At 34.8% G+C, this 18,356-nt stretch overlaps 1 long non-coding RNA gene across 1 annotated transcript; it reads right to left on the reverse strand.

Annotated features, from left to right (window-relative positions):
- Nucleotides 1-2,981: 2,981 nt before the first annotated feature.
- Nucleotides 2,982-14,497, reverse strand: LOC127472834 (uncharacterized). Its single transcript, XR_007905184.1, has 3 exons — nt 14,434-14,497; nt 6,534-6,611; nt 2,982-3,023 (listed from the first exon to the last, which is right to left on the reverse strand). It is a non-coding gene; the product is annotated as an uncharacterized LOC127472834 (long non-coding RNA).
- Nucleotides 14,498-18,356: the final 3,859 nt, after the last annotated feature.

The following is an 18,356-nucleotide window of genomic DNA, read 5'->3' on the forward strand; positions in this document are numbered from 1 at the left end:
CATACATAAGCTCTTGTAGCCAAAGTGCAAATAAATCTGTGAACTATTGAAATGCAAACATAAGACATAGCCAGCTTGCACCTTCAGCTATTTATGCTTTAAGAGAACTTCACTAAGAAGCAGAAGGTCTAAACATCAAGAAATAGAAACCATTCTAAGGCAATAGATTTCACAATCACAAAAACTACATTGCGACGAATGTTATTTGTTCTGGGAGGTTCTTCAGAGAATATTAGTGGCTTATGTGTCACTTAATTCGGGACTGACATGTTTTTACTACCTGTTGGCTGTTCAGTGGCTTTTGAGAAATAAGATCATTAGTTTCCTTTACTTACAAGTTTTTTTCTGGTCCCTGTGACAATATTTTTGAAGCCACGATAAAGACAAATAGATTTATCTTATTTCTTTGGCACGGAAAACTTTCATTACTGTTAGTTCACAGAGGGAAGCCAAGAAAATAGAATATGTTAAGACTTCACCCATTTATGTCAAGTTATTTTTGCAAGTGAGATGAAAAAGATCATTTTGTCTAACCCAGTTGACTCTGTGTTATAGCATTTTGTTTGGAATACTTACATACTTCTTTTTCTATTTTCTTTATCATGATTATTTTTTTCCAAGCAATATATGAAAAAAACAGCTGGATGCTTTAATGGTTGCAGCTGTATTTTTATCCATGCCACAAATCTGGTAGCCTACTGACAACAACATAGAAGTAGAACATAAGATGCTAATTTTATAACATAAGTACATACTTACATATAGGTTCCACTAAATTTAACGGGTGAACTAGAAGAAATAAAACTGTATAGATTATGTAAACTGTTTTAAAGCTTATTGCAAATACACAGAAATTGGATCCACGTCTATAAGGAACACAAAATGGATTTCTATTCAGTGACAACTGATAGTCAAAAGGCATGCAAATGGTTAGCTTGGAAATTCAGCTGGGATTAAAAAAAATACATAAATAGAAGGTTAGTAGTGTGCAGCAGGAATGTCTTGGTTTTGGTGACATTAAATTTAGATCAATTTGAACTCGAGAACTTTCCAGAATAAAAATAAAATGAGGCCAAAAACTCCCTTTATTTTGTAATCTAAAAATTTTACCTGAAACTGACTAGTATCCAGAAGTAATATTGACCATTACTCACTTCCAATTCCTTCCATAAATAAGATATTAGTCAAAAAATTGTTTTGCCCAGAAAAAGACACAGTGAATCCACAATCAATATTTGTAAGAATAGAACATTCTTCTTTCCTTTTTAGTTCTGAGTGTGATAATTCAGTAAATAAGAATACTGTACTACTAGTTTTTTGTGTCTTAGATTGGCACAATGCTGTTCTCCTCCTCTATTCATCTACTCTGTTTCACATTGTTGTTGACTTCTGTCATTTACATATTGTGAAAGTGAAATAAATAGAAGAAATGAGGTCTGAAACCACATCATCAGCACTAGAGTTATAAGAAGGTTGTATACCTGTGCCGCGTATGGATGTAATTAGAGAAACATTTTGTTTTAGGTAATCTAGTAAGTAGTGTATCAGAAGAACTTATGAAGGAAAAATTAAGTCTGGGAAAGAAATATCCATACGCCATATAAAACTATAGAGAAGCACATGCAAGGAGACATAGGTTTTGCTTTAAATACTTGAAAGGTAAGATAAAAGCAACTTGGATCTGTTAGAAAATTTTCACCTTCAGAGAACATTAAAAAAGCTTCAAGTGAAACACTGCCTTGGGCACTGTTATATTTAATTTTTATGAGGAATGGATGTATTGTCACATTTTTATTTTTAAGCCATATTGTGCTTTCTTGGCATTTGCATTACATAGATTAAAAAAAAAATAATTGTTTGGCGAATTAGACTGAAAAAATGCTGTACATGCAAACACCAGAGCACCTCCTCATAACAACAGCAAGCCTGTGCTGACTTCTGCTAAGACCCGAACTCTCCTGATTCAGTGTTGAAAGATTGTTCCTAGCTCAAATGCAGACGCACTCAGGATTGAAGGTTACCACAGGTGTAACTCTGCCAGTCAGTGAATAGGAGAGTGGGAGCCTAAACCTTACCAATGGGAGATGAATCTGATAACTTGCAGATTGATTGTAGCAATAACTCTGTTGATAAACTACAGTCCTGGAAACCTCTGTGTAGCTTGAGGAACATTAGTACTTGTGATTCAAGGAAAAATGAAAATACTCAAAAGGTCAGATAGAAATAGAGGTTGCCTGTTATTCAGTAATTTCCAGCAGCATAATAGATGTGAAGGTGACATTAGGATGGGGAGTGCACAGTGCTCAGAAGCTACCCAGCCATTAGCATCTTTCCCTAGAAAGCTTTACTACTAAAGAGAGCAGAAAGGTCACAAAAGGCAAACAATTTACAGTAGTCAAACTTGGGGCAAGAATCAAGATCTTAACAAAATCAATCACAGCACCAAGAAATATGGAGAAGATAATCGTCCACTTACTCACCTAAAGATGATATAAAACTTTGAATGTCCTATTTAAAAGAATATATTCTATTCTATTGATAGGTCTTGGGAAAATTTACATTATTATAATGTTAAATCCTTAATAGTTATGGCTATCTGTGAGTTACTGAAGAGGTAGAAAAATGTAGATTTTTTTTTTCTTCTTAGATAGCATGTCTTTATCAGAGTCACATGGTACATCTAAAATGTCAGCTTCATTTATTGCAAATAAATATTGCAAATAAATATTGCAAATCAGAAATAAATTGCCCCCAGGTACCCACATTGTGCATGCCAGGTCCTTATCATCAACTAATTCATTCTTACAAATCTGTTCCTAATTGACCATGCTACGTGCTGACTAGATTTTTAAATATATGGGATGGGTTATTGTCAGAAATGGGTTAACAGGTTTTCTGGTTTCTATTACTGTTGCACTGTACCTCCAGGGGTTAACACATTTTCTGGTTTCTATCACTGTTGCACTGTACCTCCAGGTGTCAGGTTTGGCTGAAGTCAGAAGAGTTGCTTTCTGGGACGATGCCTGAGAAATATGGGAGAGCACTTGTTTATTGAGAGGATTAGCAAGGGTCATATTCTAGATTAGAGAATCTCGGCTCCTGGAGCCTTTCTGCAGATTCTCTTGGAAAACTAAACATAACAAAATAGACTAATAAATGAAAACTATGATACATTCATATTTAAGGTCAAGTAACAAAAATAATAAAAAAAAAGTCAGAATTGCAAAACCTATCACGGTAAAATTTGTGAGAAACAATAATTCTGAAAAGGACTCATGGATAATGATAAATGAACTCTCAATGCTTTGCAGTGCCCAAGATAAAAAATGTTATCCTTGAATGAGCAAAAAAGAGGACACCGAGTAAGATTAAGAGGAACATATAACCTGTCATCTGATGTTTGTTGACTACTACTGTAACAATGTTGTTAATAAATCAGAGTGAATGTTGATAATGTGAAGAGAACCTTACAATAAAAGGAGCTCAAGGAGTTACCTTACCATCCGAAAAAGAACATGAACTTCAAAATGAAAAGTAAAAGAGGGCTTCATGACCTGGTAGCCTTAAACTAGGTTACCTTTGTTCTACAGTGGTTATCACTGAATGTAGATTGGTTAGTACAGACTAGATCAAAATGCTCCTTGTTAATTTAAAGTGCAAAGTAGCTATCAGAAAAATTGGCTGCTGTGGATTTTCTCTAATTGTCTATTTTTTATTCAATATTGTTTTCTAGACAAAACTCCAGTTCAAACAGTATTACATTCAGATTTATCAGAAGATCCAGAAGTCAACAAGAAATAAAATGCATTATTTTGCATAGGCCGCATCTGCATTAATTAAAGGATTTTTAAAAAAATAACAAGTTCTGAAGTAGTGCATATCTTTATTTATATCTCAACAAAAGGTCTATCAAATTGACTGTTTTCCTAAGATGCCCATATTCTCCCTAACAGTAAACAACTGTATCATAGAATCATAAAATATAATGAGTTGGAAGGAATACACAAGAATCATCAAAGTTCAACTCCTGGCCCTGCACAGGACAGGCCCAAGGATCACAGCATATGCCTGTGTATCCATGTCTCCCTCCAGAAGTAGTGACTGAAAAAAAAACAATTCTGGACAATCCAAACAGAAGCAAGCTCTGTGCCTCAGTTCTGTACCTGCTATATCTGTCTCAGAAAGGACCTTTTGGTTTACAGATTTTTATGATGAAGAACTTACCAAAAAGCATGTTAGACAAAGTAGAAAAACATTTAATAGGCGAACCAGATAGTAAAAGATTGAAGTCCAGTGGCACAAATATGAAACAAGTGGACCTCTTTTTTACTACCACTTACAGTTCAATTTTTTAAAGTAGAAAAAATTGCTTTAAGAAAAGTAAGTTTTTCTTCTATTCTGCCTCCAGGTACTCTAGAACACATTCAGTTATCACAATGGTTCTCCAGCCGTGTTATCTCTTTGCCCCTACAGGACTTAATATTTGCTTAATATTTGTACAATCTCCCAAAAGCAAAAAAAGCAAAAAGTCTGTTGTTTCTAGGTATTATTACAGTTGAAAAACCACAGTACCTTTTCCTCCACTAAGTGGAGCTTCTGGGAAATAATTAAATTTTCACCATAATTTGGAATAAATACATCCATTCTTATGCAAGACACCACGTATGTGGTGTCAGTCTTGCATAAGTTGTATGTATGTCTAAATTTCTCTGCATCTAGTAGTGCCATTGAGAGGGTTAAATAACTTCAAGAGGTTAAAGTATCTTTTAAAGTCCAATGCTGAGCAATGTGAATAAAGGAATCCTTGATTTGCATGTATCTTTTTTTTCTTTAATTAATATATGACTCTTGGAAAAAACATGTAAAATCTGTAAATTAAGCCCATTGATTTTGAACATTAATCTATATTCAGGAATAAAAATATATTGATACATAATAAAACAAGCTTACAAAACAAAGAAACAGAAACACATCTGGTATTCACTAAGCCTGTTGGCATGTACCAATGAGTTTGCAATCAGGCATGGAAACAGCAAAGCTCATGAATCCTACATTTTTAGAGCTATAGCAGTTGTCCTATAAATTATTCTGCATCTAGGTCTACATAAATAGCAAAGACAGATGCACAATGTTAGTGCCAGTTTTACAAAATATTATTCCAGTCAGCAAGATGCTGCAATAAATAGGTTAATCTTTATTGATGTCTTTGATATTCATCATAACAACATTAATTAAGAGGAATTAATTTGGAGTTAATGTGACTTCAATATGAATTGCTCATGGTATTTACTTGTAAATTCAGTTTTTGAGGACAGACTTCACCCCCTTCACTTTCAAAACAAATGTTGATTTCTACACTATTCCACATGAATGATGGACTTCCATAGTACTGTTGATGATGATGTATGGTGTTTTTTCCTGTTATTGATTATATTATGTTCATTGATATCTGCCAGAATAATGGTCCATCCAGTGTGTCTCCTTTCAGTTTTGTTCCCAACTAACAATTCTGGTAAAAAGGTTTTAACCCAATTGACTAAGACACTGTGGAACAGCTGCATGACTGTTTTTTTAAGTACTATCAGATAAATAAAGGTCCTCATACATAATTTGAGAGTAACTAGAAAAACTTCCTCATTTGAACTTATAGTTATCTATAAATACTAAACAGAAGTTCCTGAGTTTCATTAGTCTTATTTATAATGAATTTAAATCATTATAACCTGGGAGTTAGTCAGGTCAAAAATATGAGTTCTTTCAAAGCTAGAATATAAACAGAAATTAGCTAAATGTCTTGAGTACCATCTATATTGAAGAATGCAACTCCTGGCTCTAGTACAGAAGAAAGAGCAAATATCCTTATGTTAAGAAACCAAAAAATCAAAGCCCAAAACTCTTAAGTTCCGGTTCAGTACCTCCTCAATATAACCATTCTTTGTGGCTATGGATCGATGTTCACTATATTTCATTAAAAAAATATTAGGATTAACAAAAGCTTCAGATACACTATTTTAAAAATCACTTACAGTTAAAATATTTCGGGATCCTGCTACAATGAGTTCTTTCCAGAGGGCTCCAAATCTCTCTTGCTGTGATCTAATTTTAGCATCAAGTACCAGATGTTGAGGCATTACAAATGTGCATGTGTAACATGTACATAAGTGTGTGCATGTACATACATATATGTGTGTGTAGGTGCTTGCATACGAACACATATACACACAAACACACATGTGTTGTGGTTTTGCAGCTGCACACAGGATAGTGATGTATGCTAGCACAGATAAAAAGCATTACAGGCTATCTACGACCAGAGGCATTGCTGGGGAGATAAAAACTCATTTTTGGAGCATTCGGTATGCCGTGCATGATGAAATTTTGGTGTATAGGTGTATTTGAAAGTTAATCACACAGAAGTTCCCATCTATGCCTTTTACCTGAGTTTTGAACTGTTTTCTTAGCACATTTGCCAGTTCATAAGTATGAGGAACTGTTCTGCTCTCTAATTGCACTATTGTAGCACGTGGAAATACCTGAACAGGAGGTATCAGGTTTTGTCCTAACTTCTGCAATTCTTTCCAATGAAGACAAAAGTTCCAGTTCCAGCTGCCCTTGAAGAGAAAAAATTAATTGCGGCAAAACATAATATGTATTTTAACTAATAAATACATAGTAAAAACTTCAAAATTAAGTGAAAGAATTGCTTTCAAAGACTGTGTGCATTGTATACCTGAAAAAACCTCCACTGTCTTCTAGTTTTCTCACTGCCTTCCTCAGAAACCAGTTAAACGTTTATTAACTAAAATAAACTTTTGTATTAAATTCTAAATGAACAAACATGGAATTAAAGAAAAAGTCACTCTGATCAACCATATCTCTTGGAGTAATTAAAATTCACACTATTTTCTTTTTTCCCGAATATGTTGTTCTCTTTCTTCATTTGTTTTCATTAACTCCAAGTACCATAGAACCAATAAGTGAAATGGAAGCAGGGTAGAGATATCTTAGGAGGTACATAAAATCTAAAAAAGCAAATACCATCACCTTTAGGCTGTAGCATTTTATTCAAATCCATAGTCATAGAGGTTCACCTAGCTTTGCTTTGCAATTCTGACCAATTGCCAAAGGTGACTGCAGTCACCAGGAAACAAGAATACATTTAAGAAGCACATACAGGTCCAATGAGATTAGAAGTGTGTGAAGTAAAAGGCAGAGGAGAATGTATTTTCTGAGAGTTATATGCAATGCTGGATATATCAATATGAATACATTGTATGGAAAAGCAGAAAACATTCATCAAGTTCACAGGGATCTCTGTTCAGTGTTCAGGATATTCCTAACTCATAGATGGGTACAGCCAATGATATTTCATTTGACACAACCAGGTCACATTCTAACACCATATTCTAACAGCTACGCCAAAGTTTCACACATCTGTGAAGGTGCTACTGAAAGCAGAACAACATTAAATATACCAAAGAATACTAACTGACAATTTACTAGATATTTTATCATAAGATGTTATGAAATAGAATTCCATGAATTTATAAGCTTAAAGAATCTGGCTATTATGGGGTTTTGTTAACAAAGACGAAAAGGAAAAACAAACAAACAAACATCACTTTACCAGTAATCAAAGTGCCTTTTTTCTGTTTCTACAGTAAATGCAAGAACCACTGATCACTTATCAAAAGAACAGGCTAATTTGTTGAGGACTGTGAAGAAAATTGTTACAGGGCTTGAAGCATTAGGAGAGTTCCCTTGAAAAGTACCATTTGAAAACAGAGCAATTTAACTGATGTTTTATGGACTTTCAGTTTATCTGGTAGTTTGAGCAATAGGCTTTGAAGAGTCGTTGATATCACATGGAATATGATTTAATTTTATAAAAATGTAACTAATTAGTGCTGCTTATATGTCCCTTCTAGATTTTTGACTGTTCTTTGTTATTTCTTTAACTCTGGTTTTTAATGCCATATAAAGTCTCTATTACTAATCTACAGGGCATCGGACGTAACTACTGTCAAGAGATGTCTAGAGAATAAACACTTCAAAATCTGGTGGTTGAAAGATGGAGATTGGATTACTATTCATTACACAGGTCAAAAAGTAAGAAGAAATTGCATGAAGTCTTGTCATTTAACTTTTACTAAAACTACTTTCAGCTAAGTTTTACTATCATACACATCTATACTCCATATACTTTTATTCCATTCAAATTCTATTTCTCATCCAAGTTCTAAGACTATTTCTTTAAAAAGCCAAACAAACAAAAGAACAACAACAACAAAAAACCAAAATAAAAACCCCCAAACAAAACAAAAAAACCCCAAACACCAACACACCAACACCCCTCCACTAAATAAGAATCCAAATAAAACTTAAAAGAACATAGAACTCCACTACTAATGTTTTTTAATTGACATGCATGTATTTGCATGCATTTCTTAAAAAAGAAACAAATATCTCTGGCTTAGTAGAGGAACCTGTGGTAAGTAATCAGAAGGATGAATTTACCCTGTGAAATGAGTAAAACGGATCAGTGTTTGTAATGTCACACATTTGAAGCAGAGGCTGAATTTTGATGCCTTTAACTGTCAGGACTCTCTGTGTCTTTTGCTTAGTAGTGTCTGACTTCACTTCCTTCCTGTCTCAAGAGAGAGAGAAAACAAAAAAAGTAGGAAGGGGGAGTAAATCAGGAAAACATATTAAAATGTTTATTTTTACTTGTTCAATTTATATTCTTCTCCAGATATCAGCACAGCTACTTTCTGCTTCATAATCTTGGTAATGAGGGGGAATTTTTCCAAAAAGAGGGTCATAGTCAGAAGACAAATGCTCTGTCTATTGATATATTTCAGTGAGTGTCCTGGGTTATCGTGTTCATGTTGAACTAAAGCATATTGCAGTAATAATGCATGACAACCTGTTTGTATGCATTATGTAGCCATGACAGAGCACTTCACTACTAGACAGCTCCTTGGTGAATTTGTTTAGACTGTGTAGCTGGAGTAAATCATAGAATTGCTTTGACTTACAACCACATAGACTGTTGATATAAGTACCTTTGTTTCTTTTTCTGACTTCATCTGTACCTTCTTGGCTGCTCAGAGGTACAGTCTAAAGAACTGACCTCAATTTTGTCAAGATAATACATAATAAATAAATAAATATATATATACTAATATTCCCCCTAAAAAACCAACAAAATCACAAAGAAAACATCTACCACTCACAAACAAGAAACCCACCAACATTTGTAAAATTTATTAAGCAGAAAACTGTTCACAGTAAAGATGCCCAATTTTCATTCCATAATTTTTGAGGATGGCATTTCAATGACAAAGCAATTTTCTTCCCTAATTTAAGTTTTGTGATGTAAAGTAAGAATCGCATAGATCTAAACATGATGTTACTTTAAATGAACTGGCATTGCTAAATTCTTCTTTGCTAAAGATCATTAGGGAGTTTTATGTCCATAGAAAAAGTAAGGTTTCCCAGCAGAAATAATTAGAGTCTGATGTAGTCATTGTTTTGGTCTGCTAGTTTGTAGGCTACATTTTGTACCTTAAAGTAAATAGCAGGTGCAATTGGTTTTCAGTGGAATAAGTAAGGCCATCCCCTCAGGTACTGCGTTTCTGATGATCCATAAAAAAGGTTTGTAATGAGCTGGCAATTGACATTGATTATCATTTAAAGGCAGTGAAAACACATAAACTGTGTTGCAAAGTTTCCACTGCTTAGTTAAACCCGAAACTGTGCAGAGAAGAATTTGTGTTTCCCTGAAGGAGAAGTGTGAGTTTCAGACACCACACCTCCCTGTTACTTTCTGTTCTGAGGCAGTGGCAGCCATGTGAAAATTTGGGAAAGAAAAAGCTTTTTATTCCTTCCCGTTTTGAAGTATAGTAAAATCACTACCTTGTATTCAGTACACTGAAACATCAGGTTACAGATTCATACATAGACGGCAGTATTTCTGTGCTATATGTCGTCAGGATGCTGATAACTGATTGTATTTTTTGTTCTTGGTCATTCAGTCATGTGTGTTCGTTAGAGTAGCTCACACCTCACTGTCATACTGTTCACCAACTCTGGAGATTGCTGGCATTCTAAATATGAACTGTGACCTGTTGTTTTCAGGACACTTGATGATAAAAATTGATGAAAAATAGTTTTTGGGAGATCAGACATACTTTTTGTAACTTGAAGTTGAGTAGTTCCGTCAGTCTGCCATGACATAGTACCATCACTTCCATTGCCCTGTTAACTGCTCTGCCAGCAGTTCATGGTGCCAGTACTACAGTGGAGGACTGTGATAGATTCTCCTTCATCCAGCTGTTACTCAGTATCAACTCCCACCCCCAGAAAGAAGAGCGGAAGGAGTGAACAGTTGCCTGAATAAGCATTTTCAAAAGTGACATGACTTTAACACCAAAAAATTCTCTGTATTTGAGAATCCAAACAAGAATAACAAATACAATGCAATATGGTGGGGTAGTGGGTTACAACATCTGAAGTTCATGAGGTTGTAAAGTACAATTAGATCCTAATCAGTGACAAAACTAGATCATTTCAGAAATTAACAAGCTGTTTTAATTTATATTAAAATTGCATGTTAAGCTACAGTATCTAACTATGTTTTCCTATCTTGTTGGATATTCTTCTAATTCTGTCACCCAAAACAAAGTTGTCCTGGAAGCCACTCTATAGAAGGGAAGTTGACTTTTAAGGCAAGTTACTTTGCCTAACAGTGTGTCACAGCTATGTCTAATGAATTACTGTCTCTCACATGAAGGACATAGAGGGTGAGAAGTAACATGTTTGAGCAGAGGAAGCAATAACTTCAAGTGCACTACATTTTAAATAGGATAGGATACTATAGAGAAACTCTGTCTTTTATCAAAAGAAGCATGAACAGGCCAAAAAATTAATAAGGTATACCAACTCAGACCAAAAAAATGTGGTCTTTTTTAGTCTTCTATTTCATCCCATGCTGATCTCTTTCACTCTTGTATTGAATAATGAAACCTTGTATTGAATAATGAAGTCCACTAAAAAACACATAGGAGAAGAGTTCCTGATCATTGACCCCTAAAGTGTTTTGTTTGTTTTTATAAGCATAAAAGATGTTTGAGCTCAGTCATCAATAACTTCTTTACAAGTGTAAAGAAGTGTAATAACTTCTTTACAAAATAACAGTACAGTATATTGTATTCCTTGTTCAATACTTACAACTGTTTGTTGGCCAGTTTGTGCTTCAGAAATAGGACATTAATTTAATGACTTTGCTTACAATTAGGATGTCAGGGCAAAAAACACATGTACAGAGAACAAATATATTTTTATGAATTGGCCTTTTTTTTTGAATCAGTGAAACATCAGACCTTCCATGCAGTATCCAGAGCAACTCTATGAATGCAGAGAGAGAAGTCAGGCATTTTTATGATTTAGGCATTGTACATTTAGGCATTAATTGTACATTTCGCCATTTAACTAAATCAGAGAGACTTCGTTAGCAAATTATTTCTAGAAAGAGAAAGTATGTCTGCTATTATTATTTCATTCTTAAGAGAATCCACTACGATTTCAATTTTTAGACATTTCAGTGGTGTGTTTCATGTAAAAGATCAGTTCAAAACCTTTTGCTGTTTACTCTATCTGCTAGTACTGTTTATACCTCCCTGAAGCAGCACACCATTTGGAGACATTTGCAGGTAGTCTGGCCCCAGTCAGAAAGCACCACCTCTACAATCAGCACAGTCAGCTCCTTTGACTGCAGCACAGGTCATCACACATATTGATTACATGGCAATTTTTTGTGCTAAACTGAATCCCACAGGAATATAATCAGTGGTGCTCAAAGCGCCTTTACACATTATTGAGAGTCCTCTTAGGTTAATAAAGCAGAAGAATGGACAATTCATAGGAAAACACTGAAACAAAAGGAAAATTATTTCACAGGTACATAGTGTTCAAGAGAAGACATGATCTTATACTGCAAGAATGGCTTTTTGTTGTAATAAAATCTCTTTCACATGTATGGAGGAGTTCTATATATTACTTTGTCAGAAGTTACACATCAGTTAACATTCAGCCTCACTTTTATTTCTTGTATAAAATACTATATAAACAACCCAAGCACATGCACACACACACACAAAAATCAAACACAAAATATTCTCAAACAAAAAACAACCACCAGATTCCACCACTCCAGCTAGGCAATGAGGTGATATTGTCTTTTCTTGAGGCTAAATATGAACATTTGTCGAGTCAAGTACTGTTTTAAATCAGGTTAAATCAAGACTTTGCTTCACTAAGACACCTTTCTTATGTGAAGTGCTTTATAATGAAAGAAGCAGTTGTGAATCATTAGTCTATGTAGTGTTGAGTGAAGCAGTTTGTGCCTGTCCTATCCCTGAACTACTGAGCGCTGTACTTGATTTAGAAGCCCCAAATGCACTGACTGTTGAGATAAATTTCTAGCAGAGTTCAAATCAGAAAACAGGGTGGCAAGAATATCTATTTCATAAATATATATGGGACCCTCAAACAAGAAGAAAGATGAGCTTTTTTAAAGTCTGTCTATATCTCTTGAGAATTTTGATTAGAACATGTGTAGCTTATAAATAATTAATATCTATTATAATATGTACAGAAATATGACTTCTAATCTGAAGGTATACAAGAACACTATCCCAAATTTATCTGAAAAAGAAATGTGGGCTTTGTGGGTTTTTTTTAAGCAAACAAGGTGTCGGTTGGAGACCTCCTGGTGCTAAAATATTCTCATTCTTGAAAGTGGTTAAGGTGATGGCAGAATTTAGGATGACAGGTAGCATCCACTGGGCCACTGAATGATATCAACATTTTCATTTTTTTTAGTCGGTTTATCAGTAGGGGGAACAAAACATCTCACTGAAAAGCCAAACAGAATCTGTCTACTGGACTGAACTCTTTTCTAAATATGACTTATCAATTTTCTTTTTTAAATGACTGATTAAAAAGAAAAGTCCATTTGAGAAACAGTTACAGTAGAGCTAGGAAAAGAGGTAACAGGAGGCTATTATGTGCTATTTTTTGGTTTATATATCTTAGTAATACATTTGGCCCCTAAGAATTGAACAGGAAACTCGCATTCTTGCAAAAATCTGCAATGCCTTAAGTGACTCTTTTTGAAACTTTTTGTATGATTTCACTATGAGTGTTTTACCTCAGAATTTGTCAGACATCTGTAGTAAAGGATGCTACAAAAATGAAAATATTTAATTAGTGCAGATATATTATTTAATTATTACAGACAAAAATAGTATTTTCTAATTGGATGCAAATAGCTTCCAAACTTTTTCTAGTATTCTGACCTTAGGTCAGAATAATAGTCTCTTGAACGCTTGGGTCAGCCTCTGGTAGTTATATTAAAAGCTGTCAATAATTACTGTCTACTTTTAGAAAAAAGTAAACAAACCCAAAGCAGATTAAAAAATGCTCAGTCTCATAGATGCATAGGTAGGAACATGGCCATTAATAAATCCATCCATGCCTAGCTTTCATAAGCTAATTCATTTGACTAAAAAAGTCAAGCAGAACTCAGAACAGACAACATACAGAACCTTTTCCTGTTCTACAGTGTCACTTATTGTAACCACAGTTACTTCAGGACATTCCTGTGGTCTGTAATATTACTCTACTACATGTAGTCCAATCTATTAAACTCAGGTTTGTCTTCACACAGTGTAAGAAATATAATATTTGATCTTGATTAACTGAACAAGAACAAGCAACAATCAAGTTTCTTCCTGTACTGACACGAGTTGCTTATATATATTCATACTTAAACATGTACTGCCACCTGTGGTTCAGGCAGCAGTTTTAAACTTACTATGCATTTGAAGAGGCAGTAATGTTACTCTATTCCAGTGGATTAGGAAAAAAAAAAGGTATTAAAAATGAAGTATTCGACCAAATACAATTCACATTCTATTTGATACTTCAATGTTTTGTTTAGAAAGCAGTACTTTGATTCTTATAAACATAAAAGCAAACAAGCTCAAATCCACTTATCTTTTTTGAAGCTACAATTTATATTTAAGCAAGTAAGAACTAGATATTTCACACAGAATCGTATCAGAATAACATTTTCATGAAAAAAAATATTTCTTTGGTAACCCTTTACAAATTCTTTCTGTATTTACAACTGAAGGTAATCTTTGAGTAGAAATGGCTTTGCTAAAGAACGCAGCATAGCCAGGTGCTGCTCACTGTCGATGCACAAAATCTTCAATTGCATATTTGAATCCAGGCTGCATATTTGCATATTTGAATCCAGGCTGAAAGCAAACAGCCCAAGCTCAGGCCAAGCAATACAGCAGAATAGCTGAAGAAAGTGCAAGAAGTAAAGAGCTGCTCACTGCTAGCTTCTGCAAGATACACTACCTTTGTCTCAAACTTTTATTCATCTGTCTTCAGCCACCCAAATCTAGTCTAACACCGTAGTGAGAATTTTCCCTAAACAAATTCTATACTTTCTAAGTTCTATACTTTCTAAGACTCACTGTAACTGTACAGCTGTCAAGGTTCTACTTACATCAGCAGACCCTACAATCTCTTCTCCCCCCAGGCCCTTAGTCTGGGCTGATATAGTGCAGCTGTGAGACCTTGGAAGATGCTTCAATCAAAAAGAACCATTAGAAGCCTTGTCTAGATTCTCCTATACTGTCCTTCTCTTTGAGAGCTGCATTAAATTCAGGCCTTTGCCCTTGATTCTTATCCAGACTTATCCTTACCTGTGGCAGTTGTATTTGTGCTCAGCCTTGTACCTTGCACTTGATCTTGGATCTGGTCTATCACTGCAGACTTGTCCACTGATCACTGAAATGCTGGCTGATCTCGAGGTCTGTTCTGTCCTTCCTGTCAGGTATGCTGGGGTTGCACTTCTCAGCTGGCAGGGCACTGTCTCTGTCTCTCCTGCTGTCATCCTTGGCTCCCAGTTCAATTTCCTTTCCAGAGCCACCAGTTTTGCTGCTCCCTGGCAAGAACCTCTTGCATCATAATTTTGAGAGACAAAAGAGAGACCTAAAAAAGAGGCAACGTAAAGCTATCAAAGTAATAGCTGTTGTTGACTTAGCTTTTGGACACTAAGCATAAAGTAGTAGTTTCATATTTTAAAATCCAGTGTGTACAGACAACTACATTATTATGACTTAAAGCTATTGATGGACCTTTTGAAAGTGAAATTCACCTTTTAGGTGAAGAAAATTCAAATGTGTCCAACTCTTGTAGGAAATAAATTAACAGCAATTGCATTAGAACAAACAAACCTACATACCTGAGGTAGACATCTATCAAGGCATTCAGATATATTTGATTTAAATGTGAGGGGTTTTTTACCACCTTTTAGGAAATGAACAATGAAAAAGTGACTTTTTTAAACACTCACTAGTTGCCAGTAATCTAGAATACTAAACACATTTTTCATCCCCAAGAGAGATTATCTAAGTTTTATGATCTCTGTAAATATGTTCAGGCCTTCTGTGTCAAGTAACAAAGCTAACAAAATTAAGTAGTCCTAGACGGTAAAAGTCAAGGTCCTTCTTCCAGCTACAACTTTTCCTACACCTCTAAAGTATGTGAAATAAAGTATTTTGCATGACAGCAGTTGTTAGAACAGAAACTTACCTGTCATGCGCATACTGAGTTATCACCATGCAAAGTATTCTCATGCATGTGTATGAGAACAAATTCTAAAAAGAAAAAATTTAATAATCAACTTTCTATTTCTTAGTGATAAACATTCAGTTCAGGGGCAGTTCACACTGGGTAAAATAAACATCAAGAACAGCTGCTGACATTATATGAATAACTCAAACCTTATGACCTGTAAAACTGAAAAAGAAATTCATAAGGTCAGATTTTACTTTATTAATATAAGTCCTTTGGAGGAGAATAAGAGAGGCAGATGAAAACAATAAAAAAATAGAAAAAATTTTAAAAAGACAAAGAAAGTGTCAGAGCTTGCTAGTAGTAGTTTGATCTCCATCATTCATCTTTAGAGCAATAAAACTAGGGAGTAATCTTTTTAAGGTAGCCATTGAGTTGAGGCTAGCTAGACATGGGTCTGCTTGTGGAAGCTAGTGTGTGATGCCTTCGTATCACTTGCTTTTTGTCTCTTTGTTTATTTAAAAGTCTTTATCTTGACCCACAATTTTTTTTCTCACTTTTGCTCTTCCAGTTCTCTCCCCCATCCTGCTAAGTGGGAAGCAAAGGAAAGTGGTAGGAGGGCAGTGAACAAGAGACTGGTTGATGTTTCAGTGTTGACAACCAACAATCAAGACAACACCACAAATTGTGCTCATGATTCCTTTCCAGATCATCTCTGCTATAACTGAAGTGTAATACCATGAGAAGTCTGTACTGTGTTTCTGGGATACAAAGGAAAATGTGTGTACCTTTTTGTACAGCTGCAAAAATCCTGCTGCACTTCCTTGCTCTACTGTGAAATCACGCTAACTGCCCCAGGCTTTAACAAGAGAGTAAGATTTTGCTTCCAGTAAATAAAATCCTTCTAGCATACTATAGAATAAAACAAAGGTTATCCTTGAGGTTTAAATGTCAAAAGGAGACCTTGAGAGTGCTGGTTGCACATCCCAGTTCTGGCACAAATTTTAGTTTACAGCATGAAGTGTCATTCTGTTCAAGGTTCTTAACTAAAACTCTTTCCCTTGGTTCAGCACATGTAAAAAATGATAATACTTACTTCTTCTGTGTTTTCTCAAATAAATCTTTTTAGAGTCTAACCTCTCTTGTCTGTCTCATGTCATAATATTTTAGCCACTACTGTAACACCTTTAAGCCATTCTTATAAGAAGCTCTCTCAGATGATTGCAGGTATCTTGCCTATATATGAGGAAGAAAATTTTGGTCATTACAGCTCATTTTTAGTTCTGAATTCAGCCAGAGTAATAAATTGTCATGGTGGCAAAATTATGCAATTGTACAAAGGTTTTACTGCTGATTTGGACTTCAATAATAGGTGAGAACTAGTTGATTCTGACTTCTCAATGCTGCAAGATCCAGGAGCCAGGAGCAGCTCATCATTATCTTCCAACATTAATGGGTTTTAAAATGCAATGGTTTTCTCAAAAAAAAATATCTGTATTGAAATTATTTCCTCTGTATGATATTCTGCAATGATTAGACCTAAAACAGAGTTTACATTTGTGGTCTCTCACTGAGAATAGTGCTATGTAGATACTGAATTAAAACAATATAGTCATTTTCAGAAACTCTTATAAAAAATTGGAGCAAAAGAAGGAAAGGTTCACAAGCACCCTATTAAATGACAAGAGCCTGATGACAATGACTGCATGGACAAATTGTGTCTAACACTACCTCCAGAACCTGAAAGGTCTATTTGCCTGAATAAATTGTAGAAACCTAGTCCACACTTTTAAGACCAAGACACAGTCCTTAAGCTCCTGATTTTAGTATTTTAAATTAATAATCCAAATTTGTAATCCAAATGTCCTTTAAATTTAAAAACCATAAAAAATGAACTGTAAAACTTTTTTTTTGAAACTAGAACAAAAATGTCATGCTTGTGCTTACATCTAAATTAGAACATTTTTGTCTAGTTTATCTGTATGCTGTGTTCATCAGTCTAGATTTCTGTGCTTTTTGCTTACACTGAAAAGCACCTCTAGGAGTTCTCAGAACTCTAAGGAGTGAATGCATTGACTGAGACCTTGGAATCTGAAGCATCTTATTTCTGAGGGGAACGTTTGTAGCCCTGATCACATCATGCACCCAAGGGCAGGTAGGAATGTAAGCAAGCCTCAGAATGAGCCCCAAAGAGGTATTCAAAAGAACACTTAAAGAACAAAATAGAACACTTAAAACAGACACACTCTTGAAAAAAAATCACTACTTAGGTTTTAAATTTTTCTAATGTAGATTAATTTTTTTGTTGCAAGCCTCTGTATTTACATGCAGGGGTTGCAGCCAAAATCTATGAGCAAATTAGTTTAAAATTTATCCCTAGGAACATCTTCTCAACTGTTTGAAGTGTTTCTTATCCAATATAGCTGGAATGTTCCTTGCTGTTATTACAATAGTAATAAAACTTGTAATGCATTTTATATCTCATGCCTGTGGCTCAACTTGTATTTAACCTTCAGTGTTCTTTGGCTGTGAATGGAGCAAAAGCATTGAAAACATGCTTCTATTTATCACTGTATGCTAACCTTAATGCATAATATTTAGCAGTTTTCCAATAAGCTGCAATTGCCAATGGTGACATTACCATAACAGATTTTCAGTGCATTTTTCCTAGCTATGTGTAAAAGAGATGAGAATGTCTC

The sequence above is a fragment of the Manacus candei genome, unplaced genomic scaffold (genome assembly GCF_025592945.1).
Source record: "Manacus candei isolate 608988 ecotype Guabito, Panama unplaced genomic scaffold, ASM2559294v1 h1tg000033l, whole genome shotgun sequence".
Lineage (NCBI taxonomy): Eukaryota > Metazoa > Chordata > Aves > Passeriformes > Pipridae > Manacus > Manacus candei.